The 22,216-nt window shown below is 45.7% G+C and overlaps 1 protein-coding gene across 11 annotated transcripts in view; it reads left to right on the top strand.

The window, feature by feature from the left end:
* The window catches only part of DMD (dystrophin), a 3,940,859-nt gene that overhangs the window by 1,164,281 nt on the left and 2,754,362 nt on the right, over positions 1-22,216 (top strand). The window lies entirely within an intron of this gene.

Raw genomic sequence — 22,216 nt, forward strand, 5'->3', positions numbered from 1 at the left:
TAGTATGAGTAAACAGCTCTGCAGACTCAACCATCTGTTCTACCTCATACTCAGATGGGCAGCTGGAGATTTGGGAGCTGTGAGGAAGCAAGTGCGATTGGGGTGACACCTTTGAGGACTGGAGTATTTGTGATGTTGAAGTTGATGTGGAGGAGAGCCCACTTAAAGGAGCACTTGATATCCGTTGAAGCACCTGCTGTTTTTGTGCCTCATCTGGAATTTGTAGCGATTGGCGTGGCCGTAAGAAAGGGATCTTATCACATTGTCCGCTAAAAGAAGTAGACATTTTAGTTTGGCTGGAAGATGGTCTTTCTTCTGCAGATGTTACTGTTGCTTTAACACCTACCCCACGGACACAACCTTTTTTCCCCTTCCCAACACGCCTATTCCCCTTTCCACCAGCAGCAGGCCTTTTTCCACTCATTTTGGTGGTTAACTAATTCACAACTCTGGAGTTGTTTGCACAAAAAAACAATGGATGGGAACCGAGCAGAGCTGAGTGGCCAAACTGTGGTATTAGGCCAAAACTATTGGCTGGGTTAGATGGAGAAAAAAATTATATTCGATTTGCAACCTGATGGAGGTCAGTATAGATGGACTAATAGAACAAGTCTCACACACAGCTAGAAGCCCAAATATTTTTTCAGAGGTAGATGCAAAAAAAATATATATTCAGTTTGCAACCTGATGGAGGTCAGTATAGATGGACTAATAGAGAAAGTCCCACACACTGCTAGAAGGCCAAATATTTTTTCAGAGCTAGATGCAGACAAAAAATTATTTTGAATTTGCAACCTGATGGAGGTCAGTATAGGTGGACTAATAGAACAAGTCCCACACACTGCTAGAAGGCCAAATATTTTTTCAGAGCTAGATGCAGAAAAAAATTATATTCAGTTTGCAACCTGATGGAGGTCAGTATAGATGGACTAATAGAACAAGTCCCACACACAGCTAGAAACCCAAATATTTTTTCAGAGGGAGATGCAGAAAAAAATTATATTCAGTTTGCAACCTGATGGAGGTCTGTATAGATGGATTAATAGAACAAGTCCCACACACAGCTAGAAGCCCAATATTTTTTCAGAGGTAGATGCAGAAAAAAAATTATTTTTAATTTGCAACCTGATGGAGGTCAGTATAGATGGACTAATAGAGAAAGTCCCACACACTGCTAGAAGGCCAAATATTTTTTCAGAGGTAGATGCAGAAAATTAATTATATTCAGTTTGCAACCTGATGGAGGTCAGTATAGATGGACTAATAGAACAAGTCCCACACACAGCTAGAAGCCCAAATATTTTTTCAGAGGTAGATGCAGATAAAAATTATTTTTAATTTGCAACCTGATGGAGGTCAGTATAGATGGACTAATAGAGAAAGTCCCACACACTGCTAGAAGGCCAAATATTTTTTCAGAGCTAGATGCAGATAAAAATTATTTTTAATTTGCAACCTGATGGAGGTCAGTATAGATGGACTAATAGAGAAAGTCCCACACACTGCTAGAAGGCCAAATATTTTTTCAGAGCTAGATGCAGATAAAAAGATAAAAATTATTTTTAATTTGCAACCTGATGGAGGTCAGTATAGATGGACTAATAGAGAAAGTCCCACACACTGCTAGAAGGCCAAATATTTTTTCAGAGCTAGATGCAGAAAAAATTATATTCAGTTTGCAACCTGATGGAGGTCAGTATAGATGGACTAATAGAACAAGTCCCACACACAGCTAGAAGCCCAAATATTTTTTCAGAGGTAGATGCAGTTAAAAATTATTTTTAATTTGCAACCTGATGGAGGTCAGTATAGATGGACTAATAGAGAAAGTCCCACACACTGCTAGAAGGCCAAATATTTTTTCAGAGCTAGATGCAGATAAAAATTATTTTTAATTTGCAACCTGATGGAGGTCAGTATCGATGGACTAATAGAGAAAGTCCCACACACTACTAGAAGGCCAAATATTTTTTCAGAGCTAGATGCAGAAAAAAATTATATTCAGTTTGCAACCTGATGGAGGTCAGTATAGATGGACTAATAGAACAAGTCCCACACACAGCTAGAAGCCCAAATATTTTTTCAGAGGTAGATGCAGATAAAAATTATTTTTAATTTGCAACCTGATGGAGGTCAGTATAGATGGACTAATAGAGAAAGTCCCACACACTGCTAGAAGGCCAAATATTTTTTCAGATCTAGATGCAGATTAAAATTATTTTTAATTTGCAACCTGATGGAGGTCAGTATAGATGGACTAATAGAGAAAGTCCCACACACTGCTAGAAGGCCAAATATTTTTTCAGAGCTAGATGCAGAAAAAATTATATTCAGTTTGCAACCTGATGGAGGTCAGTATAGATGGACTAATAGAATGATGCTATGCCCAAAAGATTTTACTTCACTAGGTGCAGTAAAAAAATTGGTATTCTATACACAGGTGGTATATCTTGCAACACAGATAGGCTACTCCACTGACTAACACACTCTGCAATAGGCCAAAAAGGATTAGCTTTGCTAGATTCAGCCAAATGCTGTGAAAATAACTTGCACAGCACTGGCACAGACCTGCCTGGCAAAAACTGATAGGAACTGATGTAACCTAGTCCTGAAAAGGACTGCAATTACAATTAGTTTTTACTCCCACAATCTATCTATTTAAGAGCACAGACCTGCCTGATAAAAGTCGTAGGAAATGCTGTAACTTAGTCCTTAAAAGGACTGCAATCACAACTATTCCCTACTCCCAAGCTATCTGTAGATTTGTGCGAAAATTGGCTTGAAATTAACAAGGTATAGCGCACACAGCAACAGCGGTGCCGTCTAACACGCAGCTGCAGCAGTGAGAAAATGGTGGCGAAGGGGAAAATGGCTTGGTCTTATAGGGCAAGGACATGTGACATACACTGCCAATGACACATGCCCTTGCTTGTGTGAAAAACAGCAGTTCGCTCCGTGTGTGCGCTGCTGATAGGCTGACAGACTGCACCTCCCCACTGCAAATGCGGGAAAGAGAAAAACAAATGGAGATTTTCATTATTCCTGCAGAGATCCATCCCCTGTCCCTCCCCCCACCCCGCTGTACACTCAAACTGCGTATTAACATTAATTTTCATCATTACTGAGAAAAAATCCAGTTATGATTTTGGTGCACGAACAGTAATCGAACATAACCTCGAACAGCCGAATTTTTCTCAAATCGTTCGTGTTCGCCGAACGGCTCGAACACCGCCCAAAACAGCTCGAATTTGAGATTGGCGAACAGTTCGAGTAGAACAACGCTCATCTCTACTGTTTATATCCATGGAGCTTGGCCATTAGTGTCTGGCCGAATGTGCCCAGAAGTTAAATTCCAGGAGAGGGGTTAACTCCTAACATACCAATTGCCTTTTTCCAGCCCATTCATTTTTATAATGCAGTTATCTGCTCACCGCCACTTCATCCCTCTCAGCTCCTGAACAGCCACTGTTATAATTCTTGCAAAATCACTAGCCCTCACTATCATCAACTTTCAGAGGAGGTCTCCTAAACACAGCTCACACTGCATGGAGTGGGGTTCTTGTTCAAATGCGCTGTCATTTCTATGTGTAAATATAGTGATAGCAGTGTAGACTCAGAACAAACCACTAATAGCTGAATGTGTTACATCAGAACCTGTGCTGAGCTTCATAGTTCTTCTAATACTACAGGTCTGCTACTCACCGGAACAGTCACTCAATGATGAGTGTCTGCCCCACCAACTACAGAGTTGTGAGCTTCTCAAAAGACAACGTGAGAATACCCCTTTAAAATTAAGCTCTCAGTACACATTTTGTATAGTGATACTCAAAGCTGTTGTACTGTCAGGGAATTATTGATGTGGAATTATGTATACTTTTATAAATTACTCAAGCATCATAATAGACTTTTTCTGGGTCATAGATCATATTCCCTGTTCATAAAACTTTGATTTTTGTATCCATATACATAATGAACTGCTAATCAGCTGTATGTTTGAAGTGCCGAGGCTTGTGAAGCTTGGCAGCAAATTGCTTTCATCTAATTTTAATGTGTCTTTGACAAATGAAAATATGGATATGTTAAAGATATTGTGCAGTGAACTCTAGGCCCAGGTGTCGTTTTTCTATCTTTCTTCAGCTGACGTGTGCCTAACCTCTCCTGTTCTACTCTACTTTACAGCTTAATCAATAATGAGTCTAGTGACAACTATTAGTCTCAGTAATTTGTCATAGGCTAAGAAGTGCCAGCAATCATTTTCACAGTCATGTCCAAGTCTGTAAAAAGAATTATATGTTTTTAAAGAGTAGTCGGTGGTAATATATCATCTTGACCTATAAGTTAGCATGCCTTGTATAATCATTAAGTCTAATATTAAAACCATTTTATAGAAGCCAAGACAGGCATGCAAGTTAAATATACTGCCTCAATTATCTTCAATCATTTTTTGAGATTAAATAGATAATAGTTATAAGGGTCACACATACATTTTTAAACTCACAATACTACTTTTTTTTCCGAATGGTTTACCTTCTTTGATTGGGTTAATGACCCTAAAATATCTTTATTTATACAGTACAGACCAAAAGTTTGGACACACCTTCTCATTTAAAGATTTTTCTGTATTTTCATGACTATGAAAATTGTACATTCACACTGAAGGCATCAAAACTATGAATTAACACATGTGGAATTATATACTTAACAAAAAAGTGTGAAACAACTGAAAATATGTCTTATATTCTAGGTTCTTCAAAGTAGCCACCTTTTGCTTTGATGACTGCTTTGCACACTCTTGGCATTCTCTTGATGAGCTTCAAGAGGTAGTCACCGGAAATAGTCTTCCAACATTCTTGAAGGAGTTCCCAGAGATGCTTAGCCCTTGTTGGCCCTTTTGCCTTCACTCTGCGGTCCAGCTCACCCCAAACCATCTCGATTGGGTTCAGGTCTGGTGACTGTGGAGGCCAGGTTATCTGGCGTAGCACCCCATCACCCTCCTTCTTGGTAAAATAGCCCTTACACAGCCTGGAGGTGTGTTTGAGGTCATTGTCCTGTTGAAAAATAAATGATGGTCCAACTAAACGCAAACCGGATGGAATAGCATGCCGCTGCAAGATGCTGTGGTAGCCATACTGGTTCAGTATGCCTTCAATTTTGAATAAATTCCCAACAGTGTCACCAGCAAAGCACCCCCACACCATCACACCTCCTCCTCCATGCTTCACGGTGGGAACCAGGTATGTAGAGTCCATCCGTTCACCTTTTGTGTGTCGCACAAAGACACGGTGGTTGGAACCAAAGATCTCAAATTCGGACTCATCAGACCAAAGCACAGATATCCACTGGTCTAATGTCCATTCCTTGTGTTCTTTAGCCCAAACAAGTCTCTTCTGCTTGTTGCCTGTCCTTAGCAGTGGTTTCCTAGCAGCTATTTTACCATGAAGGCCTGCTGCACAAAGTCTCCTCTTAACAGTTGTTGTAGAGATGTGTCTGCTGCTAGAACTCTGTGTGGCATTAACCTGGTCTCTAATCTGAGCTACTGTTAACCTGCAATTTCTGAGGCTGGTGACTCGGATAAACTTATCCTCAGAAGCAGAGGTGACTCTTGGTCTTCCTTTCCTGGGACGGTCCTCATGTGAGCCAGTTTCTTTGTAGCGCTTGATGGTTTTTGCAACTGCACTTGGGGACACTTTCAAAGTTTGCCCAATTTTTCGGACTGACTGACCTTCATTTCTTAAAGTAATGATGGCCACTCGTTTTTCTTTATTTAGCTGCTCTTTTCTTGTCATAATACAAATTCTAACAGTCTATTCAGTAGGACTATCAGCTGTGTATCCACCTAACTTCTGCACAACACAACTGATGGTCCCAACCCCATTTATAAGGCAAGAAATCCCACTTATTAAACCTGACAGGGCACACCTGTGAAGTGAAAACCGTCTCCGAACACTACCTCTTGAAGCTCATCAAGAGAATGCCAAGAGTGTGCAACGCAGTCATCAAAGCAAAAGGTGGCTACTTTGAAGAACCTAGAATATAAGACATATTTTCAGTTGTTTCACACTTTTTTGTTAAGTATATAATTCCACATGTGTTAATTCATAGTTTTGATGCCTTCAGTGTGAATGTACAATTTTCAAAGTCATGAAAATGCTGAAAAATCTTTAAATGAGAAGGTGTGTCCAAACTTTTGGTCTGTACTGTATGTACTGTTAAGGATTAGTGTTGAGCGAACATGCTCGACACTGCTCGGTACTCGCCCGAGCATCACGCTACTCGGGATGTTCGGTGAGCACCGAGCATTTCCGGGTTACTCGGGCGGGAGCTCGGGTCTCCGCCCTGCATGTTTGGCGCTCTTTACAGAGCCAATGAACATGCAGGGATTTCCAGCCAGTCACTGTAATGCTGCAGCCATGTTGGTTGTGGGCATTACAGTGATTGGCTGGCCACACAGCGTCACCTCGAGTATTTAAAACGGGGCGCCGCCATCTTGGACACAGTCGCTCCGGATTAGACAGTGTAGGGACAGCTTCTGATTTAGGGAGAGATATAAACTGCAAAATAGTTAGTGTAGGGTCTGTAAAGGCTGCCAGAATGAACAAACAGTCCTTTTCAGGACTAATATCCATCCCAGATACCAGGCAGGCAGGCTGTATAGGAGACACAGTGGTTATACCAGCAAACGCTGCATTACAGTCCTGTGTGCTCCTGTTGCTGAAATTGCTGGACTTAGCACCAGGTGTCGGGGGCCAGGAAAAATCCTTTTTTTTTCATCTAAATCCTCCATTTTTTTTCCTCCTTCACACTGTACAAATACCGGTCTTATTAACCATTTTATGTGTCCCCCCCCCCCCCAAAAAAAAAAGTGTGTCTCTGATTTTTCAGACACAAATATAACTGTTGACAATAGTCTGGTGTAGGCTAGAGAAACAGAAGTGTTGTTTTGCACTTCCACGGTTCAAACCTCTGTATTATCCATTTTGGGCCATTTGTATCTAAAAAAAAAACAGTTTGAGTGTGTCGCTCACTGTTCAGCCGCAGATATCTCTATTTAAAAAAGTGTGGTATACCCCAGTAAACAATAACTGTGGTTTTGCCATCCCACGGTAAAAAATCTCTATTATTCAGCTTTTGGTAGTTTTTTCCGTAAAGAAAAACAGTAGTGTCTCCTGACTGTTGTGACACAAAAATATATCTGTTGAAAATAGTCTTGTGTAGGCCCGACATCCCAGTGTGGTTTCGCAGTTCCACGAGTCAAATCGCTGTACTATCCAGTTTTGGGCCTTTGGTATCTAAAAAAAAGCAGTTTGAGTGTGTCGCTCACTGTTCAGCCGCAAATATCTCTATTTAAAAAAGTGTGGTATACCCCAGTAAACAATAACTGTGGTTTTTCTCTTCCACGGTTCTAATCTACTCTTTATTACCCTTTTTCCAATGATAGTGCAAGTGTAAGCTATTTTACTTCATTTACAATGGGCAAGGCGCGTGGCAAGGGACGTGGAAGTGGACGTTCTGGTGATGGTTCGTGCAGAGGACGGGGCCGTGGCCAAGGTGAAAATGTGCCACAACCAACAGCCACATCTTCTCGCTCCCACTTCTTGACCGAATTACTAGGGAAGCACAGAACAACACCAGTATTGAGAACTGATCAGTGTGAACAGGTTATTAATTGGATAGCAGATAATACTTCCAGTTACCTGGGCACCACCACCTCCGGTCTGTCTTTCACACGGTCAACTCTTAGTAGCCATGAGTCTCGACCGCATACTCCTCCTCACCCTGATGCTCCTTCCTCCCACCATGCCGAGTGTCGTCAGACAGCAAGTGATCCCACACTTGGACACTCTGAAGAGCTGTTCACTGGTCCATTTCCATATTTGGGCCCCTCGCCTGATACGCTTGAAGTGGTGGAAGAGGAGATCCCATGTTGCGATGCCCAAATATTTGAACAGCCATGGCCACAGGAAGTCGACGTTGGCAATCTGTCACAAGAGGTGGACGATGATGAGACACAATTGCCAGGAAGTGAGGAAGAGGATCGTGGTGCGCAAGTGGAAGAGGAGGAGGTGGTGGATGATCTAGTAACTGACCCAATGTGGAAGGAGGACATGCAGAGTGTGGCCAGCAGCACACAGGGGGAGGGAGGCAGAGTACCCCAACAGGCAGGAAGAATCAGTGTGGTGGCCGCAGACAGAAGGCAGGCAACCGTTCCCCGTAACACCAACACGAGGGACGTTGCCAGTACAAGCGGTAGGTCTTCCAGAGTCTGGAATTTTTTTAAAGACTCTTCTGATAACCCCAAAAAGGCCATATGTTCCACCTGCCATGCCAGCATCAGCAGGGGTGACAAAACTACCAAACTGACCACCACCAGCATGATCAGGCACATGGCAGCAAAGCACCCGACTTTGTGGGGCGAAACCCAGGGTCCACGACCAGTGTCAGCGGGTGTCACCACTAGTGTTGAGCTACCCCCGTAGTGTTCGAGTTCGGTTCGGTTCGTCGAACACCCGTGTGTTCGCCGAACTGTTCGTCGAACTGTTCGTCGAACACCTTCGAACACCGTTAAAACCAATGGCAGGCAAACAAAAACACATAGAAACACATAGAAAACACCTTCAAAGGTGTCCAAAAGCTGACAAACTGCTCAGAAGACATAACTAACACATGGAAAAGTGACAAGTACATATAGTCATGCGAAAAGAAAAGAGGTGGAGGAGTAAAAGGAGGGGGAGACACAGATATAGGCATGTCATGCCCTTCTAAAATCCAAAAAGTGAGAAGCCGACACGGCCAGTCCGCTCCTGCCCGTGCCACCTCCGTGTCGCCGGGTTTGTGCCAGAGCCGCGGTGAACCCTGATGGCCAGCCCCCCTCTCCCAATACTGGTGCCTGTCTGCTGGTGGGTCGAGCGAGCCCCCCTGTGGTGGAGGCAGCTCTAAGCTTTTTAATTTAAATTGTCTCTCTAATTTGAATGAATACACTTTAAATCCATTTACAAGGATCTATTGGAGGGCAAGTCTCATGCCAGCAGCCGCGTAATTCCAGCTCCAGTAGCGTCCACTAAAGCTGCTGCAGTTAAAAAGCTTTTATAAGGATCGAGCTCGGCTGTCCACCGCAAGGCATCCTACTGCCAGTCCCAGCCCCTATGCCTTGGGGTGCCTCCTGATGCTCTTCACTGAGTATCCCGTGGTCTCGAAGCATTTCCTTTGAAAAAATGAAGTGTCCAAACTACAGGTGGTTTAGCTTGCTTAACAGCCGGGATAATCCGCTGACTAGCAGACACTGCTACTAGGCACAAAGTATTTCCTGGGCTAGATGCAGTTAAAAATTTGTAATTAGATACTCTCGTTGGATGCTGAGAAAGCATTCCATAGAGTCTCCTGGCACGCCATATATGATTCTCTTAAAAAGCTTGGGGTAGGGGTCTAGGGGACCCTTTTATAGCCAAAATCACGGCCCTGTATCGCAATACGTCACCTAGGCTGAAGATAAATGGAACTGTCGCACCCTGAGGGCTCGGTTGCTACAGAGGTATTGCACCTCACCCAGAGGTGTGATATCTCACTCTCAGGTAAGGATGTAGTGTGGATCAGGACCCGACACCTGCATGCATTACACCACATTGCCGTGGGGCAGGGCGACCAATATGCCCCTGAGATGGGCACGACAGTCCCTGTCCCTGGCTGGAGTGGGGGGAGGGAACACTGAGGAAGGGGAACCCTGTAGTGCAGGAGCAGGGAGGAAGCAGTTCCTGGGTGCATTGAGAAGGGAGAATAAAAGGTGGGCACCATCTTAGTTCAGTGCAGAGAAGTCTGAGCAGAAGTGGCAGGGAGCAGGGGCTCTGCATGAGCTCTGCTCCGGAGGCAGGCCTAGTAACAGAGGCCCAGGCCTGGAAGAGGGAGAAGGAAGGAAGAGGAGTGGAGAAGGCTCCAGGAACGAGGAACGAAGGGATCTCAGGGGTGCGAACAGGCGAGTCGCCACCGCACGCCAGAATCCACCTGCGTGGAGGGGTCAGGCCAAAGGGGGAGACCGGTCCCCGAAACTAGTGGAGGCAGGAAACGACCCTCAGCTAGAAACAGGAGGCTGTGACATTTTATGTGGCGCAGCCCCTCGCTACACCCGCTAGGAAGGCACCACATAGGGTCAGGGAAACTGGCGCCAAGTTTTCCAAGAGGAGGCCCGAGGCAGCCGGACAGAAGGGTTGGTAAGAAAGGCCAGACAAAGGACACACAAAGGGGGTCCTGTGAAGCACTCCAAAGTTATCTGGGAGTTGTCTGAGCCCCTCACCTGGTGAGCACAGTACGACGTGGGCAGCCGTTACCTGCAGACGTGGTCTGGATAATAAGAACTGTGAGTTAAGGCCCTGGACTGCATCACTGACTCCGTGTCATTACTGCTGCTGCCCTGCACCATCACCCCCATCCTCCGCATACACTGCCCTGAGGCTATACTCCTCCCGTGGGGAGTTATGCTACACTCTGCTGCACCCACAACACCAGCCTCAGCGGTCTGCCCTGCAGCGGCGGTTCACTCTGACCGCAATCCACGGGTGGCGTAGTCGGACATTTAAACATCAAAACCACATAAATAGTTCCGCCACTGGTTTGACCGCCCTGAGCCACGGAACCGGGTTGCCGCCACGGAGACTACAACCACCAGCATCCACCAAAAAGGGTCCGGCTCCGGGTGTCCCAAGGCCCAGGGGGCGCGTCAGAACATTTTCATCACCTTTCTCAATCACCAATGGGACAAGGCAGGGATGTTCTCTGTCCCCTCTCTTATACATCCTAGTGACGGAGCACCTGCTCTCATCAATTCGCCATAACCCCAATATTAGGTGGATTGAGGTGGGAGGCACCGAGTACAAGTGCTCTCTATTTGCTGATGATGTCCTAGTATATATCACTCAACCACATATATCCATCCATGCTGTTATGGCTGAAATAGATCACTTTGTTACATGGTCAAATTTTAAAATCAATGCAGCGAAGTCTGAGGCCCTCGATGTCTCCCTCCCCAAATCCATATAGGATTCCATCCAGTCCAACTTTCCCTTTGCCTGGCCCTCACAGGGTATCAAATACTTAGGAATTCCTATTCATAGAGACCTCTCCCATCTATGTTATCTTAATTTTGGGCCCTTTATTGAACAACTCCATACAGACCACGGTTGGCAAGTTAGAACTGTAAGATTCACTACGTGAACCACTGGTGTTTTGTGGAAAAGCACATGTACACTGTGTTTCAAATTATTATGCAAAAAGTGTTTAGGAGTGATAAGGGAAGAATTTGTTTGTTTGTCAGTTAAACTCATTGATGGTGATGTGTGTCAGGGCTCTTTATATCACTGTAAGCAATTGCAGACACCAGTGCTAATTAGTTTGGCAGGTGTGTCCAATGAAAGGCAAGACTACTTAAGAAGGCTCTCTCACATTATTCAGCAGCCTACATTTTCTGCCAAAATGGGAAAGAAAAAGGATGTGTCGGCTGCTGAGAAGCAACAAATTGTGGAGTGTTTAGGTCAAGGCATGACTACAATCAACATTGTGCGATGATCAGGATGAAGTGTCTTGGCAATCAAGAAGTATGTAGCTGATTCACAGTACACACGTGTGCGTGCTGATAAGGGCAAATTGAGGACTCTTTCCTACAGGCAATTACGTCAGGTTGAAAGAGCAGCGGCAAAAAAGCCTTGTCATAGCAGCAGACAAGTTTTTGAAGCTGCTTGTGCCTCCAACGTCCCCCGAACAACAAGATGCAGGGTCCTTCAGAGGTTTGCAGCTGTGCATACGCCATCCTGTCGACCTCCTCTATCCACTTCACACAAGCAGAAAAGGCTCCAGTGGGCCAAACATTACATGAAGACTGATTTCAAAACTGTTTTGTTCACGGATGAGTGCCGTGCAGCGCTCGATGGTCCAGATGGATGGAGTGGAGGATGGCTGGTTGATGGACACCCCACGCAAACACGGCTACAGCGTCAACAAGGAGAAGGTGGAGTAATGTTTTGGGCTGGAATCATGGGGAGAGAGATTGTCGGCCCCTTTAGGATCCCTGAAGGCGCTAAAGATGAACTCCATAATGTATGTGGATTTTCTCAAACAGCACTTCCTGCCATGGTTCAAGAAGAAGAACCGTGTATTTCACAGCAAGATCATTTTTCTGCATGATAATGCACCATCTCATGCTGCACATAAAACATCTGCATCTCTGGCTGATATGGGCATAAAAGGGGACAAACTTATGGTGTGACCCCCATGCTCCCCTGACCTCTACCCCATTCAGAACCTTTGGAGCATCATTAAAAGGAGTGTCTATGATGGCGGGAGGCAGTTCACATCTAAGCAACAGCTCTGGGAGGGTATTCTGTCCTCATGCAAAACAATTGAAGCAGAAACCATCCAAAACCTGACAAATTCAATGGACGAGAGAGTTCAGAAGCTCCTTTCGAACAAGTGGTCCTATGTGAAAATGTAACATCACCTAGAATAAAGTTTTGAGTTGAAAACTGTTTGATTTCAGTTTCTAACAACCTGTTAATGCTTATAATTTCAAAAATGACCATTTTTTTGGTCTTTATTAAAATGAAAAGGTTGATCGAAAAGTTTGGGGGATCTAAGAGTGTGGCAACCCAGTAGTCATGATTACTTCGAATTCTGACAATATGAGGGTCATGCTGCAGGTAGTGCAGCAAGAAGGCACTTATGTGTCTTGCGCATCTCGGAGCCCCAAAATTATTTTCCGGGCTAGATGCAGCTAAAAATTATTTTTAATTTTAAATCTGGTGGAGCTTATTATAGATGGCCTAATAGGATCAGTGCTGCACACTGCTACAAAGCCCAAATTATTTTCCAGTCAAGATACAGATAAACATGATTAGTAATTTGAAAGCTTAAAACGGTTGGTAGGGTGATTTTAAACAATCATCAAGCTTTTACTCTCCCCAGGATGACACAGGGGTAGAAAAGTCGTTTCGGATCCATGATTTGTTCATCTTTATGAACGTGAGTCTGTCTACATTATCAGTGGAGAGCCGCGTGCGCTTATCTGTCAGCACACCACCAGCAGCGCTGAACACACGTTCAGACAGAACGCTGGCTGCGGGGCATGACAAGATCTCCAAGGCGTAAGTGGCTAGCTCCGGCCATTTATCCAGATTGGAAGCCCAAAAAGAGCAAGGGTCCAGTGACACAGTCGTGGCTTCAATGTTTACTTGGAGATACTCCTGTACCATCGTCTCTAGGCGTTGACTATGTGTCAGACTTCTTGTCTCCTGTGGCCTTGCAAAGGATGGGCTAAAAAAGTGGTGAAATGATTCCGCAAAATTGATGTTACCAGCAGATACTGTGGTTCTGTTACGGTTTGAGTGCTGAACACTTGACGGTCCCACGGTTGGCAAGTTGGAACTGTGAGATTCACTACGTGCACCACTGGTGTTTTGTGGAAAAGCACATGTAAGATTCTGCAACAGTCTCTGCTGATACTCCTGCATGCGTGCATCCCTTTCTATGGCAGGAATAAGTTCGGCAAATTTACTTTTGAACCGGGGATCTAACAGTGTGGCAACCCAGTAGTCAGGATTATTTCTAATTCTCACAATTCGAGGGTCATGTTGCAGGTAGTGCAGCAAGAAGGCACTCATGTGTGTTGCGCATCCAGGAGCACCAAGTCCCTGTTGTGTTGGTGGCGAGGTAACAATCATGCTTCCTTCCTCTGTCCTCTCCCCCCAACCTCGCACAACAGAAATGTGATCAAGGTCTCCCTCATCTGATGAGTCTTCCATCAGTTCGTCCTCCACTTCTTCCTGGGCTCCTGCACCTTCCTCACTAGTTTGGCTGCTACCATGCGCCCTGGTAAAACCATCTCCCCCACCCTCACATGCCTGCCGCCTTGGTGCTGCCGACCATCTGGACCTTGCAGATGTTAGCCCTTCCGCATACAACTCCTCCTCCTCTACTTCCTCCACCTCCTCTTGTGCCACCACCTGACTCCGAATTCTGTTTAACATGTGCTCCAGCATGTAAATCACCGGAATAGTCAGGCTGATAATGGCATCGTCAGCACTAAACATCTTCGTCGCCATTTCAAAACTGTGCAGAAGGGTGCATAGGTCCCTGATCTGAGACCACTCCTCCAGCGTGATTTGCCCCACCTCTGAATCTCGTTGGCCCAGGCTATACGTCAGAACGTATTGCACCAGGGCTTGTCGGTGCTGCCACAGTCGCTGCAACATGTGCAGAGTTGAATTCCACCGGGTAGGCACATCGCATTTTAGCCGGTGAAGTGGCAGGCCCAACGACTTCTGTAGAGATGTAAGTCGCTGAGCTGCGGGATGCGAACGGCGGAAGTGAGCACACAGCGACCGTGCCCTCTGCAGAAGGCCATCTAGTCTGGGATAGTGGGCTAAAAATTGCTGGACAACCAGGTTCAACACGTGAGCCATACAAGGCACGTGTGTGACATTGCCCCGGCGAAGGGCCGCACCCAGGTTTGCAGCATTGTCGCACACGGCCTTCCCTGGTTTCAGGTCCAGTGGAGACAACCATTCATGAAATTGGTTCTCCAGAGCTGACCACAACTCCTCAGCTGTGTGACTCACATTTCCCAGACATTTCAATGTAAAAACCGCCTGATGACGTTGAGCCCTACTGCCAGCATAGTAAGGAGGTGTGCAGGATCCCTTCTGCGCAGTTAGAAAGCTTGTGGCATGACCAGACAGGCTTTGGGTGCAGGTGGAAGACCGAGAGGAGGTTGAGGAGGCAGAAGCAGTGGAGGAACTTTGACATAAAGAGGATTGACGCACAACTCGTGGGGACGGCAAGACTTGGACAGCAGCCCCTTATCCTGCTGTCACCATAGTTACCCAGTGCCCAGTCAGCGACATGTAACGCCCCTGTCCATGCCTACTCGTCCAAGTGTCTGTGGTGAAATGCACCCTGTCACACACAGAGTTTCTCAAAGAAGCGGTGATGTTGTGTGCGACATGCTGGTGGAGCGCAGGCACACCTTTCTTTGAGAAGTAGTGCCGACTGGGCATCTGGTACTGGGGCACTGCGACGGACATAAGGTCTCGAAAATCCTCTGTGTCCACCAGGCGGAAAGGCAGCATTTCTGTAGCCAAGAGCTTGCAGATGGTGAAATTCAACCTCTTAGATTTCTCATGGCTAGGAGGAAATGGTCTTTTACTTGTCCACATCTGAGGGACCGAGGGCTGGCTATTGTGCTTAGACGGGGTTGATAAGGGTGTCCCCGGCAAACTGCCGGTCTGTGAGGAAGATGCAGGCGGACATGTTAGGTTGCCTTGATCCAAAGGTGGTGCTATCGATGTCGGACACCGCTCAACACCAGCTGCTGTTACCACCTCCAAAGAAAATGATGACCTGCCAATCACGCTGGCTGTTGCGGGTAAAGAGGTGGCAGGTCTGCGCCCCAAAACAGGTGTGACTGCTGTCCCCCCAGTCACAGAGGATGAAGAGGCCGCGGATGCACAAGATATGGCAGACGGTGGTTGGCCCGGCCGGCTAGGCCGCATTGTAGCACACTGAGCTTCCCACTGCAACTTATGCTTCATGTCCATGTGCCGGTTCATGCATGAAGTACTCAAACTATGTATTTTTTGGCCTCTACTTAGCTTTTGCTGACAAATGTTACAGATAACACGAGTTGGGTCATCTTTATCGATCTGAAAAAATGCCCAGGCTATGCAAGGCTTAGCACCCATGCGACCTGAAGAGCCACCACGACTTGTGGTGAGAGGCAGAGTTGTGTTTGAGGATGCAGTTGTTGACGTGCTTCCAGTACTACGTCTCTGTCCAGGAAGGCGCAACCTGACCTCGTCGTCACTAGCATCTTCCTCCACCTCCTCTGCTGACCTCATCTCTTGGCTGACTGTGGGTTGACAGTAAGTGGGATCTCCAACCTCATCATCATCACCCTGTGTGTTATCACACCCGTCGTCCTCAGAGCCAACCTGTTCCTGCCCTGACAAAAAACTAAAGTTGTCGCTCCAATCAGGTATTTGAGTCTTATCATCATCTTCCTCATTGTCTCCACCAACAGGAGTTACAGTTTGGGAATGAGGGTCTACATTATGGTCAGAACCTTCTGCGTCTGGTCCTGGATCCGACTCATAAAGATTCTGGGCATCAGTGCAGATCATTTCCTCGTCTGGATTCACAGAAGCGCTGGAGTCGACCTCTGATTCCCAGGCTATAGTATGAGTAAACAGCTCTGCAGACTCAACCATCTGTTCTACCTCATACTCAGACGGGCAGCTGGAGATTTGGGAGCTGTGAGGAAGCAAGTGCGATTTGGGTGACACCTTTGAGGACTGGAGTATTTGTGATGTTGAAGTTGATGTGGAGGAGAGCCCACTTAAAGGAGCACTTGATATCCATTGAAGCACCTGCTGTTTTTGTGCCTCATCTGGAATTTGTAGCGATTGGCGTGGCCGTAAGAAAGGGATCTTATCACATTGTCCGCTAAAAGAAGTAGACATTTTAGTTTGGCTGGAAGATGGTCTTTCTTCTGCAGATGTTACTGTTGCTTTAACACCTACCCCACGGACACAACCTTTTTTCCCCTTCCCAACACGCCTATTCCCCTTTCCACCAGCAGCAGGCCTTTTTCCACTCATTTTGGTGGTTAACTAATTCACAACTCTGGAGTTGTTTGCACAAAAAAACAATGGATGGTAACCGAGCAGAGCTGAGTGGCCAAACTGTGGTATTAGGCCAAAACTATTGGCTGGGTTAGATGCAGAAAAAAATATATTCAGTTTGCAACCTGATGGAGGTCAGTATAGATGGAATAATACAACAAGTCCCACACACAGCTAGAAGCCCAAATATTTTTTCAGAGGTACTGTAGATGCAGATAAAAATTAGTTTTAATTTGCAACCTGATGGAGGTCAGTATAGATGGAGTAATACAACAAGTCCCACACACAGCTAGAAGCCCAAATATTTTTTCAGAGGTACTGTAGATGCAGATAAAAATTAGTTTTAATTTGCAACCTGATGGAGGTCAGTATAGATGGACTAATAGAGAAAGTCCGACACACTGCTAGCAGGCCAAATATTTTTTCAGAGCTAGATGCAGAAAAAAATTATATTCAGTTTGCAACCTGATGGAGGTCAGTATAGATGGATTAATAGAACAAGACCCACACACAGCTAGAAGCCAAATATTTTTTCAGAGGTAGATGCAGAAAAAAATATATTCAGTTTGCAACCTGATGGAGGTCAGTATAGATGGACTAATACAACAAGTCCCACACACAGCTAGAAGCCCAATATTTTTTCAGAGGTAGATGCAGAAAAAAATATATTCAGTTTGCAACCTGATGGAGGTCAGTATAGATGGACTAATACAACAAGTCCCACACACAGCTAGAAGCCCAAATATTTTTTCAGAGGTAGATGCAGAAAAAAATATATTCAGTTTGCAACCTGATGGAGGTCAGTATAGATGGACTAATACAACAAGTCCCACACACAGCTAGAAGCCCAAATATTTTTTCAGAGGTACTGTAGATGCAGATAAAAATTAGTTTTAATTTGCAACCTGATGGAGGTCAGTATAGATGGACTAATAGAGAAAGTCCGACACACTGCTAGAAGGCCAAATATTTTTTCAGAGCTAGATGCAGAAAAAAATTATATTCAGTTTGCAACCTGATGGAGGTCAGTATAGATGGATTAATAGAACAAGACCCACACACAGCTAGAAGCCCAATATTTTTTCAGAGGTAGATGCAGAAAAAAATATATTCAGTTTGCAACCTGATGGAGGTCAGTATAGATGGACTAATACAACAAGTCCCACACACAGCTAGAAGCCCAATATTTTTTCAGAGGTAGATGCAGAAAAAAATATATTCAGTTTGCAACCTGATGGAGGTCAGTATAGATGGACTAATGCAACAAGTCCCACACACAGCTAGAAGCCCAAATATTTTTTCAGAGGTAGATGCAGAAAAAAATATATTCAGTTTGCAACCTGATGGAGGTCAGTATAGATGGACTAATACAACAAGTCCCACACACAGCTAGAAGCCCAAATATTTTTTCAGAGGTACTGTAGATGCAGATAAAAATTAGTTTTAATTTGCAACCTGATGGAGGTCAGCATAGATGGACTAATACAACAAGTCCCACACACAGCTAGAAGCCCAAATATTTTTTCAGAGGTACTGTAGATGCAGATAAAAATTAGTTTTAATTTTCAACCTGATGGAGGTCAGTATAGATGGACTAATAGAGAAAGTCCGACACACTGCTAGAAGGCCAAATATTTTTTCAGAGCTAGATGCAGAAAAAAATTATTTTCAGTTTGCAACCGGATGGAGGTCAGTATAGATGGATTAATAGAACAAGACCCACACACAGCTAGAAGCCCAATATTTTTTCAGAGGTAGATGCAGAAAAAAATATATTCAGTTTGCAACCTGATGGAAGTCAGTATAGATGGACTAATACAACAAGTCCCACACACAGCTAGAAGCCCAAATATTTTTTCAGAGGTACTGTAGATGCAGATAAAAATTAGTTTTAATTTGCAACCTGATGGAGGTCAGTATAGATGGACTAATAGAATGATACTATGCCCAAAAGATTTTACTTCACTAGGTGCAGTAAAAAAATTGGTATTCTATACACAGGTGGTATATCTTGCAACACAGATAGGCTACTCCACTGACTAACACACTCTGCAATAGGCCAAAAAGGATTAGCTTTGCTAGATTCAGCCAAATGCTGTGAAAAAAACTTGCACAGCACTGGCACAGACCTGCCTGGCAAAAACTGATTGGAACTGATGTAACCTAGTCCTGAAAAGGACTCCAATTACAATTAGTCTTTACTCCCACAACCTATCTATTTAAGAGCACAGACCTCCCTGATAAAAGTCGTAGGAAATGCTGTAACCTAGTCCTTAAAAGGACTGCAATCACAACTATTCCCTACTCCCAAGCTATCTGTATATTTGTGCGAAAATTGGCTTGAAATTAACAAGGTATAGCGCACACAGCAACAGCGGTGCCGTCTAACACGCAGCTGCAGCAGTGAGAAAATGGTGGCGACGTGGAAAATGGCTTGGTCTTATAGGGCAAGGACATGTGACATACACTGCCAATGACACATGCCCTTGCTTGTGTGAAAAAAAGCACTTCGCTCCGTGTGTGCGCTGCTGATAGGCTGACAGATTGCACCTCCCCACTGCAAATGCGGGAAAGAGAAAAAAAAATGGAGATCTTCATTGTTCCTGCAGAGATCCATCCCCTGCCCCTCCCCCCAACCCGCTGTACACTCAAACTGCGTATTAACATTAATTTTCATCATTACTGAGAAAAAATCCAGTTATGATTTTGGTGCACGAACAGTTATCGAACATAACCTCGAACAGCCGAATTTTTATCAAATTGTTCGTGTTCGCCGAACGGCTCGAACACCGCCCTAAACAGCTCGAATTTGAGATTGGCGAACAGTTCGAGTAGAACAACGCTCATCTCTAGTCACCACTGCTTCTTCCACTGTTGTGCGTGCAATAGAACCCCCTGTTGTGTGTGCAAGGCAATCCCCTGTCCATACTGCATGTAAAGATGCCCCCTCCTCTCAGTCTTCACTTGTTATGGCAGTTTCTCAAGAAACAGCATCAACGTCCACGTCCACGTCCCACCGCAGCGTTCAATTGTCCATATCCCAGACCTTTGAACGAAAGCGGAAATTCGCAGCTAACGCCCCACAGGCCACAGTCCTAAATTCGCACATTTCACGACTGCTTGCATTGGAAATGCTGCCTTTTAGGCTGGTGGAGACGGAATCCTTCCGCAATCTTATGGCGGTGGCCGTCCCTCGGTACTCGGTCCCCAGCCGACACTATTTTGCCCGGTGTGCCATCCCCGCACTGCACAAGCACGTGTCCCAAAGCATCTGCCGTGCCCTCAACAATGCAGTTACTGGGAGAGTCCACCTGACAACGGACACGTGGACAAGTGATTGTGGCCAGGGACGGTACATCTCTCTGACGGCACACTGGGTAAACATAGTGGAAGCCAGGACCCAGTCGGACCTTGGGACGGAACACATCCTCCCCACACCGAGGATTGTGAGCCCTATGTCAGTCAAAGTTGCTCCCACAGTGTACAGCTCCTGCGCATCCTCCTCCTCCTCCTCATGTTCAGCCTCCATCTCAGATATCACCACATCAGTTACAAGCTGGAAACATTGCAGTACTGCCTCCGCCAAGCGGCAGCAGGCTGTGCTGAAACTCATAAGCTTAGGTGATAAACCTCACACTGCTTGTGAGTTGTGGACAGATATGAAAGAGCAGGCAGATCTGTTGCTGAGACTGCTGTACCTACATCCCGGCATGGTCGTGTGTGACAATGGCCGTAACCTTGTGGCGGCTCTGAGGCGAGGTGAGATCACACACGTACCATGCCTGGCTCATGTATTTAACCTCGTGGTTCAGCGGTTTCTTAAATCGTACCCCGAGTTGCCAGATCTGCTCGTGAAAGTACGCTGCCTGTCAGATCATTTTCGCAAGTCGGCTACAGCTTCCGCCGCCCTTGCTGTGTTGCAGCAGCATTTGCAGCTTCCGGCACACCGACTGGTGTGTGATGTCCCCACACGTTGGAACTCTACCCTTCACATGTTGCAAAGGATTTGTGAGCAGAAGAGAGCAGTTGTGGAGTACCAGCTGCAACAAGGCCGTCGATATTCAGGTCAGACTCCACACATAAGACCTCAGGAGTGGACCTGGATGTCTGACATATGTACCATCCTGACAAACTTTGAGGAGGCCACCAAGATGGTGAGTGGCGATGACGCCATCATTAGTGTCAGCATCCCACTTGTCTGTCTTTTGCAACGCTCTCTGCAGAGAATTAAAGAGGAGGCATTGCAGCCAGAGTATGATGAGATGGATCAAGAAGCCGTAGCAGGCGATTACACACAGCCCAGCGTCATCTCATCCCAACGTGCATTGGGGGACAATGAGGGAGAGGAGGAGGAGGAGGAAGAACAGGAGCTGCTATCATGCGTTGTAGACGGTAGTACCTGTACAAGTGTCATACCGTCGGTTCAGCGTGGGTGGCCTGAGGACAGGGGGGAGGAGGAAGAGGAGGAGGAGGAGGAGGAGGAGGAGAGCATGGTCAGTCGTCATCTTGGTGAGGACACGGAAATCTTGCCCGTTACCAGTCTGGCACGCATGGCTGACTTTATGTTACGCTGCCTTAACCGTGACCCTCACATTGTCAAAATGTTGGGTGACAGTCATTACTGGTTGGTGACACTTGTAGACCCCCGCTACAAGGAGAACTTTCACTCTCTTATTCCTGAGGTGGAGAGGTCTACAAAAATGGGGCAATACCAGAAGGCCCTTGCTGCAGAACTCTTAAAAAAATTCCCATCTGAACACGCTAGCGGCAGAGGTCACAATTCGTTGCCCAACCAAGGCGTACAGGCGAGAGAGATGCAACTCCAATCCAGCAGAGGCAGGGGAACACTGTCAACGTTCTGGGACAGTTTTCTGACACCCGTACAGCTTGCAGGCCCTGAGGGGCGGGGTACTCTCACAAGGAGTGGAAAGTTTCAAAAGATGTTGAGGGAGTACCTTGCCGATCGTACCAGCATCCTCCGTGATTCCTCTGTGCCTTTTAATTATTGGGTATCCAAGCTGGACACTTGGAATGAACTCGCTCTGTACGCCTTGGAGGTCCTGGCCTGCCCTGCTGCTAGCGTGTTATCGGAGCACGTTTTTAGTGCCGCTGGGGGAATTATAACTGATAAGCGCACTCGCCTGTCAACTGACAATGCTGACAAGCTGACCCTTATCAAAATGAACAAGGGCTGGATTGGGCCAGACTTCTCATCACCACCAAATGACAGCAGAGTAACATAAAGTCAAATCCACTGTGTTATTTCGGGAGGTCTATTCACATGCACGGCTTCACACCCACACATGGGTATACGCTTCCTCGTTTCAGCTGTTTAATTTTATTCTCCTTATCCTCAGCCTCCACCACCACTATACCACCAGGGTGCCAGCATTGCAAGTTCCTCCATCCTTATTTTTCCAGCTTTTGCTTGCAAGGCATAAGCAAATACTATGGGACACCCACTCCCCAATAATGGGACTTATGTTTGTAATATGCTGTACTGCATGGCTCTTGTAAGGGGCATTGCAAGTTGCTCCGTCCTAATTTTTTGGCAGCTT

Source organism: Phyllobates terribilis, unplaced genomic scaffold (assembly GCF_046119375.1).
Source record: "Phyllobates terribilis strain yellow unplaced genomic scaffold, ASM4611937v1 Scaffold_2__4_contigs__length_985480577, whole genome shotgun sequence".
NCBI lineage: Eukaryota > Metazoa > Chordata > Amphibia > Anura > Dendrobatidae > Phyllobates > Phyllobates terribilis.